Source organism: Bidens hawaiensis, unplaced genomic scaffold (genome assembly GCF_021521415.1).
Source record: "Bidens hawaiensis isolate Kalapana, Puna unplaced genomic scaffold, B.hawaiensis_p1.1 tig00006968_1, whole genome shotgun sequence".
Lineage (NCBI taxonomy): Eukaryota > Viridiplantae > Streptophyta > Magnoliopsida > Asterales > Asteraceae > Bidens > Bidens hawaiensis.
The window spans coordinates 567,880-584,784 of record NW_027491478.1 but is presented as its reverse complement, the minus strand read 5'-3'; positions in this window follow the sequence as shown (position 1 = coordinate 584,784).

The following is a 16,905-nucleotide window of genomic DNA, read 5'->3' as shown; positions in this document are numbered from 1 at the left end:
TTTCTTTGACAAACTGAAAATTTTTGCCTTTTTTAGGCAGCCATCGCGACGTGACACAAATTTTCGGGACAAATTTTCTTTCAACATGGGAATGATGTGATACTCGTCAATTTCAGGTTAACTCCGTTAAGCTGAACTCCGTTAAGTCAAACGCAAGATCACACGAACTATGTCATTCCAGTTAACGCATTTCAAAATGCATTTAATTAGAGTTAAATGACACATGACAATCATTACACAAGTAGACTTTCGGAGTTTCACCGAAACACACACGAGTCGACTCAAACCGTTGGTGAACAAACTATGAATATTATAAACAAGTACTTGATATAATTACGTGTTATGTTCATATGTGACTTCATGTTGGCATGTATAACAATTATATTATGGATGAAAAAGAATAGTTGTGCTAGAACTAAGTAAACTAGAAGGTTAGGGGGTAAAGTGTAACTTGGCTAATTATTTAAACAACTTAGTTACCTAAACCCTAATTCCCTTTCCTCTCCCTCTACCTCTTGCGACGGCAGCCCTCTCACCCCCTCTCTTTGATCGATTGAACACACGCACACATACATAAAAGATTTATTACAAGTTGTTGAAGATCCAAGGTTGCTAACTAGGTAAATTAAATGCCCTATCTAATCTATTTTATCAATTATTTGCATCATTAAGCATGATAATCATAAACCCTAAATTTTAAAAGTATGTATTATTGATGAGTTAGGGTTGTATTCATGATTTTTGGTTCATTGATTAGTAGTTTGTTGAGTTTTTGATGAGAACTGATGCTGGACAGATTCATAATTGCGTGTTAAAACGACTGTAACTGGATGATTAATGATGTGTTTGGAAGTGATTATTGATTCTATGATGTAGTATGTCGAGTCTAGTTTCTAAAGAGTCCGAGTTTGTAATTTTTGAACGTGAGGAAGTTAGTTTTTATTAATTTACAAATCTGTTGTGCGAGTCTATTTCGGGAAGCCTTCTTGTAGGCTGTTTTGTAATTGGTGTATCTCATAAACGACAAGACCAATTGAGTTGATTCCACTTCTGGAAGTTAATAACTTGAGTGAGGAATCGAACCCCATTGGCCTTGCATTAATTGGATTAACCATGTAACGGTTAGGAAATAATGTTTTGTTGCGCATGATAATGACTTCTATATGCTTACTGTGTTGTTTTGATCATTGTGTGAAAACCGTATGTAATAAAAATATTTTTAGAAACCTAACTCAGTTGTGCTTCTGTTATTAATTTTTGGTGATTTTATCTACATGTTATGATTAGTAAAATAGAGTAATCTTGACGTGTTAATATCTGTCTTGGTAACTTAGCTGCTGAATTCGTTAATTAAACATGAAAAGTGACTATTTGACCGATGTTTGCAATGTGTTTGACATATTTGCCCTTCTGGTAGATATTTTACTGATGATGAACCGTAGTAACACTTAACAATATACTTGTTCACACATGTAACTTATCACCAACGTGTTTGTCGAGTCGCACTTGTTTCACAAACGAACACATCCCATGCATAACTTTTATGTGTCGAGTCTAGAGACTCACTCATAGTTCAAACACTTAGAAATCTCATTTTTGTTTTTAGAGCACTAGTGAGGATTTCTGTGATGCACGCATTTCTCGAATTTTTGTTAACTTCGCAAAAAGTGAGTTTCACGGCTCCTTTTACTCTTTAACGTTTATATTAGGGGGGGATAACATACTCCAACGCTTTAGATTTTGTTACTCTTTATATATCACTTGTAAGGCTAAGTGGCAACAAACCAACTAAGCCTTCTGAACAATCGAACTTGTTAATATTGGATAACAGCGAGTCACCTTTGAGTAGTACTACTTGGTTTGACAAACCCCACCCAACTCGAAACTCGGCTGTAGTTCGAGTGGGTGTAATTTTAGCTAACACATTACCATGGTCATGGTTGACATGGTGGCAAAGCAATTGTATAAACAGTCAGCTTCGGTGTCGAACACTTAGTAATACATGCTTGATTGGTTAGCTACCAATTGATATATAATTGACATAACACTATCTGGTAACGCTAAAACTCAACCTTTAATTTATGTAAACCTGTGAACTCACCAACCCTGTGTTGACACTTTTAGTATGTTTATCTCAGGTAGCCGAGGCAGGTGAGCGGCATAGGAAATGCATACTCTGAACTCTATTGTTTTAACCTTTTTTTAAATTTTATCATGATAACTGTGTTTTAAGTCGTCATGTGTGGCGCCTATTTGCTTTACAGTTTATGCTTCCACATTTTTACTTAAGACTTGATGTCTTGGTTGTTTTTAGAAATTTAACTGTGGTGTTTGATATAACTAATGATTCCGATCCTGTTAGTTCATACCCTCTGACGGTAAAACTCCGTTAGTGGATTTTGAGGGTGTGACAGATTGGTATCAGAGCCATTGGTTATAGCGAACTAGAATTGCATTCATACTGGACTATAAACGTAACGACCCATTAGTTATGATCTTACGCACTGCATATATGAATATATATTATATATTTAGTTATTCATTTTCTTCTTTACCTCATTCACTCATACGCGCGTAATGTAGGTTCCCAGCTGGATCTACACAGGAGTATCTCGTAACACGAGGGTGCGGAATCCCCTACGTATACGATACGAGTATTTAATCGAGAGACACGTAAAGAACATGTAACACGTAATGACAAAGGTTACTTGTTATTATATGTAAACACCAAAACACCAACAACCTTGTTGTTGCTTACAAACGAATCTCCAAAAAACCTTTTAGAAAATGGCGTAAGTTAGGTTTATATAACCACGACAACTTCGCCTAACACCCTAGGCGAAGTGGTCCCTAACTTTACCACACCACAAGCTCGCTAAACCAAATAACCAAACTAACACGCTCATCAAAACATAAGAAACAATGTAGCGATTACAGATACAATAGACACGAGACAAATGAACTGATGGCATCATGCACCAACAGACTCCCCCTTGGCAGTAGCTTCATTTCTCTTACACCTTTGCCTTGTCTTGTAATCCAAAAAGCCGTATCTTCCGTCTTCAAGCATGTACACCTTGTCTCACACAAACTGAGACCACCCTTTGATATTTCTTCGCTTCATCTTTCCAAGTAGGAATATAAAAAATCTTCTTTTCATTGAGTACCTGCAAATCAGCTTGAGACAAGTTAACCAAGTACATAGGATCATACACGCTTAACATCTCATGTTCATCTTGATCTTCCATCACGGCTTCAGTAGTCTGGTAATCAACATACCACCATTTAAAATCTTTCAACACATTTTGAGGCATGGTCTTCATTGGTGCCTCTTTCATACATCGAATCGGCTTGTACTTCATCACTATCCAGGGCTTGCAATCAGCCCGTATTCCCCGTTCTGTATCTTCAATCAACTTCCCCTTTTGAGGCTTCAACAACTCAAACTTTTTCTCTTTAACAACTTCATTCCACACTATCTTACCAACCCAGCTAGCAAAATTGTCCCCACTCCTATTAATCAACCTTAAACGAGCCAAATCCTTTACCACACAATCAGGCAACGTATTGAACGATGTCAACCTCTTAGCAAAATACTGAATCCCATCATATCTTTTCACCACAAACGCCTTTAGCTGATCATCATATAACCAACAGATAATACCCTTTTTCGATCTAGCATACCCCTTGATATTATAACTCTTCTTGAACATCGTATGTACCACTGGCTTCTTTATCTTGATAAACCAATGAGCACATCCTTCTTTTCACCTTGGCTTTTCCTCCCACTCAGAATCACCCGACACATTATCATCTTGACCCAAATGTTCTTGACTAGCACTAGGAATATCATGTTCAACACTATCATCAGGTATCTCACCTTCCTCTAAGCCACTATCAATTTCAATCTGTTCACCAAGCTTTTCAATCTCACTAAAAGACAACACATCTTCACTCATATCGTCCTCATCGTCTACCACAACAGTCTCACCACCTGCACTACCCGATGGAGCAGTAGACTCCCCCTGAGATGTGGAAGCTCCAAGAGTTTGTTCAGTTCTTGGCAGCTCACCACCTGCATCTTTCGATGCATTGGGATCATCGTCTCTGTCATGTCTCCTCTTTGTTCTCAACTCATCAGCTTTGCAACTAGACACCCCCCCTAAGATGCTAAGAACTGTTTCAAGGCATCAAAAAGCTTACCATGTTCAACAAGAAGTCCGGTCTGAAGTTGATTCTCAGCCACCAGACGTTGAATAGCTTGAGTTTGAATAACATTCACCTTTGACTGCTCAGCAACAACCCTTTCAAGAGCTGCAATCCGATCAGAATCCAACAAAGTAGTTTCAAAATCAAATGACATGTGAGAAGTATCCTGAGCATATGGAGGTGGAATGCCCAAGCATACTGGAATATCAGATGTAGATGGTGTCGTAACTGTAGGTGGAACAGAGACAGATAACCCAGCAGTAGCCACCAGTGTGGACTCAATAAACATAGAAACCACCTCCGATGGAGTTCCAGAAGAAGGTGGTAAAGAAAGGATCTCTGGTGTAGACACATGTACCGTAGATGGTTCAATAGATGGTGCTGACAAAGCCAACGATGGAGCACTAGATGTCACTAGTAATGGATCAGATGAAGATGGAGGCAGTCTAGACATACCAGACAACTGTGGAGGGGAAAAATGAACAACACTCAAGCTTCACCAGCTCTAGCCTTCTTTGATCTACGGACTAAGGCGTACATCTCCTCCTCATAATCTGACTCACTATCATTCGAATCTTTCTTTCGTTTTCCTTGGATCCCTTCTTGTGTAGCCAGAACTCTCTGAGCTTCAACAGCTTCATCAGTGGAAGAATCAGATAAAGTTTCCTCAGAATCCTCCACTGAGGCAATAGATGGAACCACAGAAGTATCAACCAGAGAAGCATGCACACCAGAAACATCAACTACTGAGGCTCGAACTTCAGAAGGATCAACCGTATCCATATCAAAGAAACCTTGCCCTCTAAAGGCAAACTCAAGATCAAATTGTTCAGCGGGAGCTGCGATTGGGTCAACAACAGGAACTTCTTGAACCACCTGTGGTGGTTGAATCACAGGAGGTGGTTGAGGAATATCAACTTGTGGCTGAGCAGGATCATTAAAACCATCATCCGGTGGAGAAAAATAAGCAGAATTGACAAGATATCTAAACAAAAGAGTGTGCCTCGGACGAAGTTCAGCCTTGCTTCGTGCACTAGATGTCTTACACTGTACAAAAATTCTCTTGTTTACACTTTCCGCATAAGAGATAGGGCGACCTTGTGGCAGATTTGGAGTGACATGATTGAGAATCATCGGTAAAAATCTGGGATACATTAAGAAACGTTCTCGTGCCACAGCTCTCCTCTGACGGTCAATCTCATAGAACACCATTTGACTGAAGCTATACGACTTATTATAAGTTAACGCGGTCATAGCAGACTGCATTGTCGCACCCATACCATCGGATCCAGCCTTACGACCTGACATGCACATAATCAACACGTGCATTAAGAAACGCCATTGATCTAGCAGAAACCCCTTTCTTCGTTGCGAGTCTTCCAATAGACCAGAGTAACCCATGCGAAGAAAAGCCCCATTCCTAAAAACGGCTGGGTACTCATTAGGATCCTGAGTGGTTTCAGCTCTGAACTGTAGAGCCTCCTGAATCTGATTAGCTGAATACTTTACCACTTGTTGATTGACTGTAGCACGCATAACTGGAGGTTCCACACAAAAATCATACTCAACCGTTCTCCAAAAGTCTTCAATATTTGGTAGAGATATCGGCAAAGTAGTGGTGATAGCATGAAAGATACGTGAACGTATGAGAAACGAGATGATCTCAGTAAAATCCTCAGCTCGACGACTATCCGGATCCAAAGTAACGTACATGTTATGACCCGGAAAGAACTGTCTCTTATCATCGTCTCCTTCATCACCATCAGTGCCACCAGCACCTGCCACCGCAGCCATTCCTGCAAAGTAAACGAGTTAAGTTAGACAAATGTTTAAACAGTTTGTAACTTCGCTTAGAATGTAGGTAGCGAAGTTAGTGTATCAGCGAAGTTGTGACCAAAAGATGTCACGCAACGAAGTTATGGCATAAGCGAAGTTAGATATAACTTCGCTGCATAAACGGTGCCGAACACCAGATCCTTTTCAGTGGCAAACACGAACAATCAGAGACTGAAAACAGGTACAAGAGTTTCTAACTAAGGCCTCGGAGGTCCATATATCACCAATACATTCAAAAACCAAAGAGTATTGTCAACTTTTATGGTTATTCAAGAAAACCGATAAAGACCCTACATTATGAAACTGATTAACAAACGAAACTAGTAAATTATGAATCGATAGAGGTCACTGAACCTTGTAAGTGGACAAAAAGCAGATTTTAAGAAGGTTGATTCGAAGTGATAAGTTCGCCGAGGGTTTAAGAGTGTGAGTTCGACCAAAATTGACCCATGTCTCCCTTGTATACTTTCTGAAAAACCCAGGGGCAAAGTTAAGACAACTTCGCCTGTTTGACAACTTCGCCACAGCGAAGTTAGTTTTAAAACAATTAGAGAGAAAAAGATAAAAAATGAGTAACCCAAGATTCTATTTTATACACATTTAGGACAAACTTATAAAATAATAGAAAATTAACACAAGTAAAATAACATGACGGGATTAAATTCAGTCTGTAGAGAACCCAGCATGTTTAAGAAAAGATCTGAATATGGAATCTTACTGATAAAGAGGCTGTCACAAGGATTCATGCTCAGCATTATTATGACATAGAGAAACAGGTTGCAGACAAGTATGAAACGTAGCATGATTTTCATTGCGTCTGTGATACGGATTAGGTTCAATTAGGCTCAAAATTTAGATGGACATCACTTAAGGAACTGTGATGCCTCCTATCTATTCTCTAGGCGTATTTGGCTTTCCCCAGATAACCCCGATTTGACTTCTACCCGTAGTGTCTGATTAAACGATGTACATGTGATTCGGCTTTACTATCCTTACATTTAGCTTGCACAAGACTCAGTTGTTGCCTCATCCATGTTGTTTTTGACTTTTTGAATTTCAAAAGCAATAAGTTACATATATATATATATATATATATATTACAAGAACCATAACAAACACCTGCAAGTCCTGAATCTGGATCACTGCAGAAAGATAACACAATATACGCAGGGATCAAGACTCTACCGAGCTTGCGTATGACTGCGTAATCACTTTTCTGCCTATCATTCGGAGAGATATATCTGGAGACATGCAAATTTCAAAATGACTCTTCACAGTATATCGAGCAGATTTAATTTGTATCACATTAAATTTTACGCACCATGGAAAGCTACCGTACAAAACAATGATTGTTCTAAAGTCTTTTAAGCCTAATAACTTCACCCGCTAGGCGCACAAAATCAGTTCATCTATCATTTTCCAAAGGTTGGATCAATTTTCAATTTAACACCAATTTTGAAGCTTCATGAGAAGCTATAGACTGAAAAAGTATATCATTTCTCCAAAAATAAATTACATTCCAACACCCCGATCACTTCTAAGCCTTTGGGTAAATGGCTATCTCGAAAATCCAGTGGATTAGCATGACCAAACACATACGAATATGTGTCCCACCAACTAAGTGTAACCGACATAATTTCCAGCGAAGGAATAAAAACTCATCACAACCGCCCCAGTGGCATTCAGTTAATAGGTTAATGGCTATCCTTTGAATCTACACGTAGATACAAGGACGAAACATATTCAAGAACATGTCCTTCAAACTTGAGAGACCGACATAGTTCTCAGCGATAGTGATGTTTTTTTTAATGAATAAAAACATGGTTACTCGGGATTGATCATCCCATTAGGCTCAATAATGTTTTGAAAATGGGACCGTTCAAAAGCTTTTATAAAAAGATCGGCAAAGTTATCCAGTGAATCAACCTTTTCAAGCAAGATTAATTTCTTCTCAGCACAATCCCGTATGAAATGATGATGAATGTCAATATGTTTTATTTTACTATGTTTAACGGGATTGTTAGTTACTGAGATAGAAGCAGTGTTATCAATGCAAATAGGAGTTTGAGTGAAATTCATACCATAATCTCGCATTTGTTGTTGTATCCATAAAACCCGGGAGCAGTAATTTGATGCTGCCATGTATTCTACTTCACAGGTGAATATGGCCACTGAAGTCTGCTTCTTGCATTGCCACGACACCAATCTTCCTTATAGAAATTGATAGCCACCCGTTGTTGACTTCCTGTTCTAATTACATCCTCCATAGTATGAGTATGTGTATGCAACCAGATCCATTTCTCCTCCTTTTGGATACCAAAGACGCAATTTAGGCTTTCCTTTAAGATATCACAAAATTCTCTTCACTCCCTTCTTGTGCGACTCCTTTGGGTTAGCCTGAAAACGAGCACAAAGACAAACTACAAACATATTGCCAGGTCTGGAAGCAGTTAAATACATCAAAGAACCTATAATAGCCCGATACTGAGTGGGATCCACATCTTCATCACTGTCAAAGTCAATGCCTAGTTTGTGGTTGACACAAATCGGAGTGTCAAACGGGGTGCTTTCTTCCATCTTAAAACGTTTAAGCACATCGTGAACATATTTAGTTTGATGAATGAACACGACATCCTTCTTCTGATCTACCTGTAAACCCAGAAAGAAAGTTAATTTACCCATGGCGCTCATCTCAAACCTTTTCTTCATGACCGCTTCAAACTCCTAACACATAGAAATCTTTGAGGCTCCGAAGATGATATCGTCCACATAGACCTGAACGAGAAGAAAATATTTCCCATTCCACTTTACAAACAATGCACTGTCGATCTTTCCTCTCATAAACCCATTTTCCAGTAAATAATCAGATAAAGTTGCGACCAAGCTCGTGGAGCCTGATGTAGGCCATATGATGCTTTACTGAGCTTGTACACATGATCTGGAAAGTCTGGATCAGGAAAGCCTGAAGGTTGCTCGAAATATACCACATCATCGACCTTACCATTTAGAAAGGCACTCTTGACATCAAGCTGAAACACCTTCATTTCTTTGTGTGCAGCAAAGGCCAAGAAAAGTCGAATCGCCTCCAGTCTTGCAACAGGAGCAAACACCTCATTGTAGTCGATCCCTTCTTGTTGATTAAATCCTTTGACTACTAATCTTGCCTTGTTACGGACGATTACCCCTTTCTCATGTCTCTTGCATTTGAATACCCACTTCGTACCGATTGCATGCACATCTCGTGGCTTTTCAACTACTTGCCATACTTCCATTATGTTAAACTGAGCCATTTCTTCCTGTATGGCTTCGACCCACGAGCTATCCTTCAATGCCATCTGATAGTTCTTTGGTTCAATCTGACTGATAAAGCAGGCATACAAGCATTCATTCATAATACCAGTGTCTTTAATGCTTGCATACACACACGTATTTTCTTCCAAGCTCCTTCTGGTTCTCACTCCATCGGAAGGATTACCGATCACATTCTCCAAGGGATGATTCTTGTGGATTCCGGTGATTTAGACAGGACTAACCTCTAAGTATTCTCCAAGATTTGGAGAGACTTCATCTGAATGGTGTTGAGTGTGAAACGGATTGAAAAAGTCATCACCACTTGAGAGAGCAGGAGTTTCAACAGCACTTGACATGGTAGTTTGTTTTTCATTACACTGTGGACGATGCATAATGGCCTCTTCTTCATCGAGTAGCATCTGAGTGGACATCCTTTCTTCTGTATCTGTAAAATCAAAAGAAGGTAAATTAAAAGATTTAAATAATGTATCATAATCGAAAGCCTCTCCTGGTCCCATGCTAGGCTTTGGTGATTTGTAACTTATAATGTCAGTGTTACAGACCACCTCAACCTTATTGTTCGATAGATTAAAGACTCTTCTGTTGGGTGACCCAACTACGTAGCCAACAAGAATACCTTCGTCAGTTTTCTCACCAAATTTTGAGTTAGTCTTTAAAATCGAACATCGGGACCCAAAAGGTTCAAGACCTTTTAGATTTGGATTTCTACCATGCATTAATTCATAACAAGTTTTATTTAATCTTTTAACAGTTAAAACACGATTAAGGATATAGCAGGCCGTGGCAACAGCCTCAGCCCAGAACACCATGGGAAGTTTAGCATCTGCCATCATAGTCCTAGCGCCTTCGATTAGAGTTTTATTCTTCCTTTCAGCTACCCCATTCTGTTGCGGAGTATATGGTGCGCTAAAATGATGCTCAATCCTTTTCTACAGACAAAACATCTCCATTTGATAGTTCTTGAACTCTGTGTCATTATCGCTTCTGATGAACTTGACCTTTCCCCCAACAATATTTTCCACTTTGGTAATCAAGTTAATTACCAACTGCACTGTTTCATCTTTAGCTTTCAGAAACTAAACCCATGAGTAACGTGAGTAATCATCAGTCACAACCAAGCAATAGGAAGTTCCACCTAGGATTTTAACATTTATGTGACCAAACAGATTCATGTGAAGCAAATCCAAAGGTGTGACAAATGAGTTAACCAATTTGGAGTGATGTGATTTCTTATGTTGCTTTCCTTTCTTGCATGACAGACATTGATCTTCAAAGTTGAAATTCTTTAAAGGAACCCCAAGTACCAGCCCATTATTAACAATGTTGTTCATCTTTCGTAGATGGATATGACCCATCCTTCGGTGCCACAATTCCGAATCAGACTCTGCTGCTTTTGACAAGAGACTTGATTCTTCCGTGGCCATCTCGGTTAACCTCATGTCCATCACATATGTATTCTTCTCTCTTGGAGCTTTCATCACAACCCAGGTATCATGAATCTTGAAACCAGGATAAAGCATGAGTGCCTCATCCTTTGTAAAGTGCACAGTGTATTCTTTGTCACAGATCTGAGAGACACTCAGAAGATTGTGCTTTAACTCCTGCACAAAATTAACCTTCTCCAACTTGATTCTCCCGTTAGTAACATTATTGATTCCAGAAATTTTTCCTCCACTTTCTCCTCCAAAACTAACTCTTCCTCCATGTACAGCTTTCCAATCACGTAACAATTTCTTGTTACCCGTCATGTGCCGGGAACAGCCACTGTCGACAACCCACATGTTGTTCACAGTCCTGTTCGACTGTTCCTGCACAATTAAAGAAACGAATTAAAAGCGAGGGATCCAAGACCTTCTGGTTGGGTTGGACAAACCTGTTAAACGGCATCCAACTCCTTGGTTGCCTAAAGTTCCTTTGAGGGAAGTTTTTATTTGATCTGAATAGAAGATTTCTTGAAAACTGATTATGAGTCCATCCAAACATCCTTGAGTTTCTAGCATTAATGGATTCGAAATTACCCATTCTGTGATTAACTGGAAAAAAACGTGGTTGGTTTCATAGAAATCTTGAATTTGTCCAACGATTAAAGTTGGATGCGTTAGAATTCTTACCAGCACTAGTTTTAAAATTCGTTTCATTATCAGTTTTGGTTGGCCTCATATTTTTAGATTTTCTCATTTTCAGCGGACAGTTATTGACAAAGTGTCCTATCTTGTTACATCTAAAAAAACTCTTGTTCGGACTATCAATTTTGTTCGGACAATCTGTGTCTATCCGAACATTCTTCTCAGGAGTTGCAGTAGAAGATGAAATTGCTTCATTGAAAGTTTGTTTCACATAAGGGTGGACGAATGGTTTAATGAAGATTTCTTTTTCACTAAAAGTGTCACTCCCCCCCCCCCCCCCCGTCTGAGTAACACAACTTCATCATCCATTTTACGAATGTTCACTGTCTCCTTATGCTTGGAATCTTGATTCGTGACAGAATAATTTGACTGAACCGATTCGGTAATATCTTTATCGAGCTTTTCACGATTGATTAAATCAGCGTCGGTGTTGCTTGATTGAACTTTAACGGGTAGACTGTTGGAGCTGACATTACCCATTATTGTATGATCAGGCTTAACAAAAGTATATGGCTGATTACATGGATTATAAGTATAATTATTGTTAAAAGGTGGTGGAACTTCCGTGAATCCAATTCCTCCTTTATCGTTAGGAGAACGTTGAACACTTAGGACATGATTTAGCATCATGGGCGAATTCCTAAATTGTTCAAGTTTTCTGTTTAGTTCCACCACTTTCACATGATAATCTGCTATCTGTTTTTCCTTTTCAGCAATAAATTTGGTTTTTTCTTCCACAACTTCATAACTTAGATCAATTACTTGGATTTTCTCAGCTAATGTTGCCTTAAGGCATCTTATGTCTTTTTCACCAGCTTTAATTTTCACCGAGTAACTTCTTTTTTTTGTTTAGAGTAATGATGTTCTTCTTTTACAGTTTTTAATTCTTTTTCCAAACTTACATACTGATCAGTTAAAGCATTTAATTGATCATACAATTTTTCACATTACCTCTAAGAGCTGATCATTCACTTTTGCCATGTACGCTTGATCCTCCACTGGTTCTTTGTCACATTTTCCAGTCACGATAGTCACCAGATTAGCTTGTTCAATCACCTCCTCAACTTTGATGTTCCAATTATACCCACCATTCTGTTGAGACACCATGTCTTTTATTTCATTTCCATTCCCATTCTGTTGAGTAGGCCTGTTCTGACTCCGTTCAACTCTTTCATTTGTACACTCTCTTGCAAAGTGTCCATTTTTTGACAGTTGTAGCAACGAACCTTCGACTTGTCAAATCCCGGTCTCTCTCCCACGAACTTTCGTCAAGACTTCTTCATCAACCGTTTTACCCTTCTCACTATCATTGCCATTTCCCACTGCAGATCCATTTCTTCCATGTCATAAGCATCTATCTGATCATACTCCTCATCCAAGGTTACAGGGTCAACTATCTTCCCTTTGATGTAATTCTCAAAAGAAGCAATGAAAGAGGCATAAAGGGCAAATTGTTGTTCAGCAGATTTTACACTCATAGGCATCTTTGAGTAATTTACACTTGAAGAGCTAGTGGAAGAGTTACCGAATGAGGATTGAGGTTTTGAAGAACTACTTCCACCTGCTACAAAGCATATGCCTCCATCCACATTCATCACAACATGACCATCTTGAGTAGAATTTGGTTCCCCGCCTGAGTAATAGGCGGTCGAATCTGTTTTAGAACTTGAGTTTGGAGAGCCTTTTGCACCATACATTCTCGGATCCTGAACCTGATCAGTATGCGTCTCTTTTCGTAACATATTAAGCTCATAGTTACGTAGCTTGTTAACCACCTTCTCTAAATCAAAGCTATCAAATTCTTAATCTTCTCTCATCAGAACTGTGTACATCTCCCATTTTGGTGGAAGAGCATCGAGAAGTTTTTCCACAATCTCACTCTCAACATACTCTATGGAGTAGTTGTTCAATTCGGTCATCAAGTGATAGTATATTGTGATGATGTCATCAAGTGATTCATTCTTAAGTACTTGAATACTGAGAACTGAGTTTTCAGCAACTTTGTCTTGGAGTTACGAATCCCGACATTTCCTTCAAAGCGGTTCTCTAATGCTTACCACAATTCTATAGCAGACTTGTACTTTCTAAAAGTATGAAGAATTTCCTGAGGTAGTGCCATGGTGATTGCAGCTAGTGCTTTACTTTCTGCCTCGTACATTTTCTTCTCATCCTCCATCTTATTATATTTTTTTAGTTGCTCACGTCCTTCAAACTCAGTTTTTGGTGGGATATAGCCATCTTGAATACATGCCCACATATTTGCATCTTCAAATTTCACATACTTCACAAATCTATCTTTTCACGCAAAAAAATCAGTGCATTTAACTAACTTTGGAGCTTTAGTCGCTGAGCCAGCTTCAACTTCCATCTTTACCAGTTCAGTGATGTTTATCGAAGTCATACTTGACCAAAACTAGATCTGAAACTAATTCAAAATGTATTATGTGAACATTAGATAGCGAAGTTAAGATAACTTCTCCAACACAGTAACTTCGCTTAGGGCGAAGTTAGATTGGATCAGCTAAGTTCGCTGAGTCTTAACTTTACCAACAACTTCGCTGTCTCTTATCTTCGCCAGATGACAACTTCGCCAACTTATATATCTTCGCCAAAACCCTAGTTACAGGTGACGGCAACTTCACTGATATTGTATCTGATTTTGAGCACTGTTTTTTCTAGTTTCGAATGGTTCAAAAGTAGTAGGGAGTGCGACGAGGGTAATATGGTGTAGGAATGAACTTAACGAATGGTGTTTTACGTGAAAAGATTTCGCGAAAAGTCTAGCGGAATAATTTTAACACTTGTGTGATAATCCCGAACCACACAATCACGAGCAAATGCTCTGATACCAATTGTAGGTTCCCAGCCGGATCTACACTGGAGTATCTCGTAACACGAGGGTGCAGAATCCCCTACGTATACGATATGAGTATTTAATCGAGAGACACGTAAAGAGCACGTAATACGTAATGACAAAGGTTACTTGTTATTAGATGTAAACACCAAAACACCAACAGCCTTGTTGTTGCTTACAAACGAATCTCCAAAAAACCTTTCAGAAAATGGCGTAAGTTAGGTTTATATAACCACGAAAACTTCGCCTAACACCCTATGCGAAGTTGTCCCTAACTTCGCCACACCACAAGTTCGCTAAACCAAATAACCAAACTAACACGTTCATCAAAACATAAGAAACAATGTAATGATTACAGACACAATAGACACGAGACAAATAAACTGTTGGCATCATGCACCAACGCGTAAGCCATGAATGACTTATCCTGTAGGGATGTCAACGCCATCATCATCATCCGACCCGGTGTCCCACACCCCAGGAAAGGAACCGCAGCTTCCCAACCCATCACCACCTCGAGTAGTCCCAACACTAGCAGCCCCCGCACCAAAGACGCACCGCCCATCTAGAGACATGTACGAGGACAACGGTCACTAGAGTTGGTACCCGAGTTTGATCGAGCGGTTTGTCTACCGTGAGCAAGTTCCCCCACTACCCATCGCGGGCTGTCCTACATCCTTCAACACACTACCACCCCTAACCCTACCGATGGAGCACGCTTTCGCAGCTCTCGCCCCCTATCTGGATCGTGAAGTTGACATTATGCACTCAACGAAAGAGAAGGTTACTGTGATTTTAAGGAAATGGCAGAAGAAACGCTGGACGTGGTCGTGGTAACATCAACATGACAGCAGCAGAACTCCAAGCCTTACTGAACGACCATGCGGCGGTAGCTCTGGCTGCTCATGTTCAGAATCAAGCCGGAGGCCAAGCCGGAATCTATACTTTCAAGAATTACCTGGACTGCAAGCCCAATTCGTTTAAGGGCACTGAGGGAGCCATAGGTTTCCTACGTTGGGCCGAGAACGCAGAGTCATCCTTTGAGATGTGCAACTGTCCACCAGCCAGCGGGGTCAAGTTTGCTGCTGGAACACTGCAAGATTCATCCCTCACCTGGTGGAATTCAAATGTGCAGATACTCGGATTGGATTTAGCGAATGCTATGAATTGGGATGAATTCAAGAATATGATGCGGGAAGAGTATTTTCCTTGAGAGGAGATCTCAAAGCTGGAGTCAGAATTTTGGGCTTTGAAGATGGTGGGCTATAAAATTGAAGCCTACACCACCCATTCTCACGAACTGGCGGTGATGTGCCCGCGGATGGTAGATCTGCCAAGTAAGAGGATTGAGATGTATATCGATGGTTTGGTGCCCAGATTCAGGGTATGGCGACGTCTTCCAAACCAACCACTATTCAGCAAGCGATCCAAATAACCCACAAGCTGACGGATCAAGCAGTGGCCTAAGGTGCGTTACCACCTAGAGGTTCCACCTCGAAAACCCTTGACAACTTGAGCAATGACAACAACAACTCTGGAAATGGAAAGAGGAAGTTTAATAACATAAGGTGCTCATCATCGAACCCCCCACATCAACAACACCACCGTATACCCGAACTCGATCGGAACTTCAACAATCAGAGTTCCAACAATAGCAACGGTGGCAGACAGGGTTCAAGTAACTATGCTGGAAAGTACCCGAAGTGTAACAAGTGCAACTATCACCATGTTGGCCCATGCTACCGTATCAAGGGTTTGCAACAACGAAAGGGTGCTTTGAGTGTGGTCAGGAGGGTCATTTCAGGAAGGACTATCCTAAACTGAATCAAAATGAGGGCCACGGAGGCAATAGCAGTAACGGAGGTGGTACTAAGGGTAGAGCCCTTGTCATTGGATCGGGTCAGGCCCGCAGCGATCCAAACGTGGTTACCGATAAGTTTACTGTAAACGACTGTTTTGCTTCTATTTTGTTTAACACTGGAGCTGATAGGAGTTTTGTGTCGAAAGCCTTTAGTGAATTGTTAGACTTAACTCCAACACCGTTAGATGCTAAGTTTCCTGTTGAATTAGCTGACGGTAAGTCTATAGAAACCACACATGTATTAGCGAGATGTAAGTTGAAACTGTCAGGTCATACATTCGATATCGACCTCATACCCTTTACACTTGGTAGTTTCGACGTCGTTGTCGGTATGGACTGGCTATCCGAGAATAGAGCTGAGATTATATGCCATGACAAGATTTTTCATATCACTACCCCTTCCAGCAAAATCATCTCAATATAGGGCGAGAAAAGCGGCATGACCACCAGCATCATCACTCTCATGAAGGGTACGAAAGGGTCATCCGGTGATTTTAGCTCATGTTATTGAGAAACCCACGGAGGAGAAGCGGATCGAAGACATACCGATTGTGCGAGATTTTCCCGAAGTCTTCCCGGAAGATTTGCCAGGACTCCCACCAATACAACGAGTCGAGTTCCAAATCAACTTAGCCTCCGGTGCTGCACCCATAGCACGAGCCCCGTATCGGCTCGCACTGGCGGAGCTTCATAAGTTGTCCTCTCAG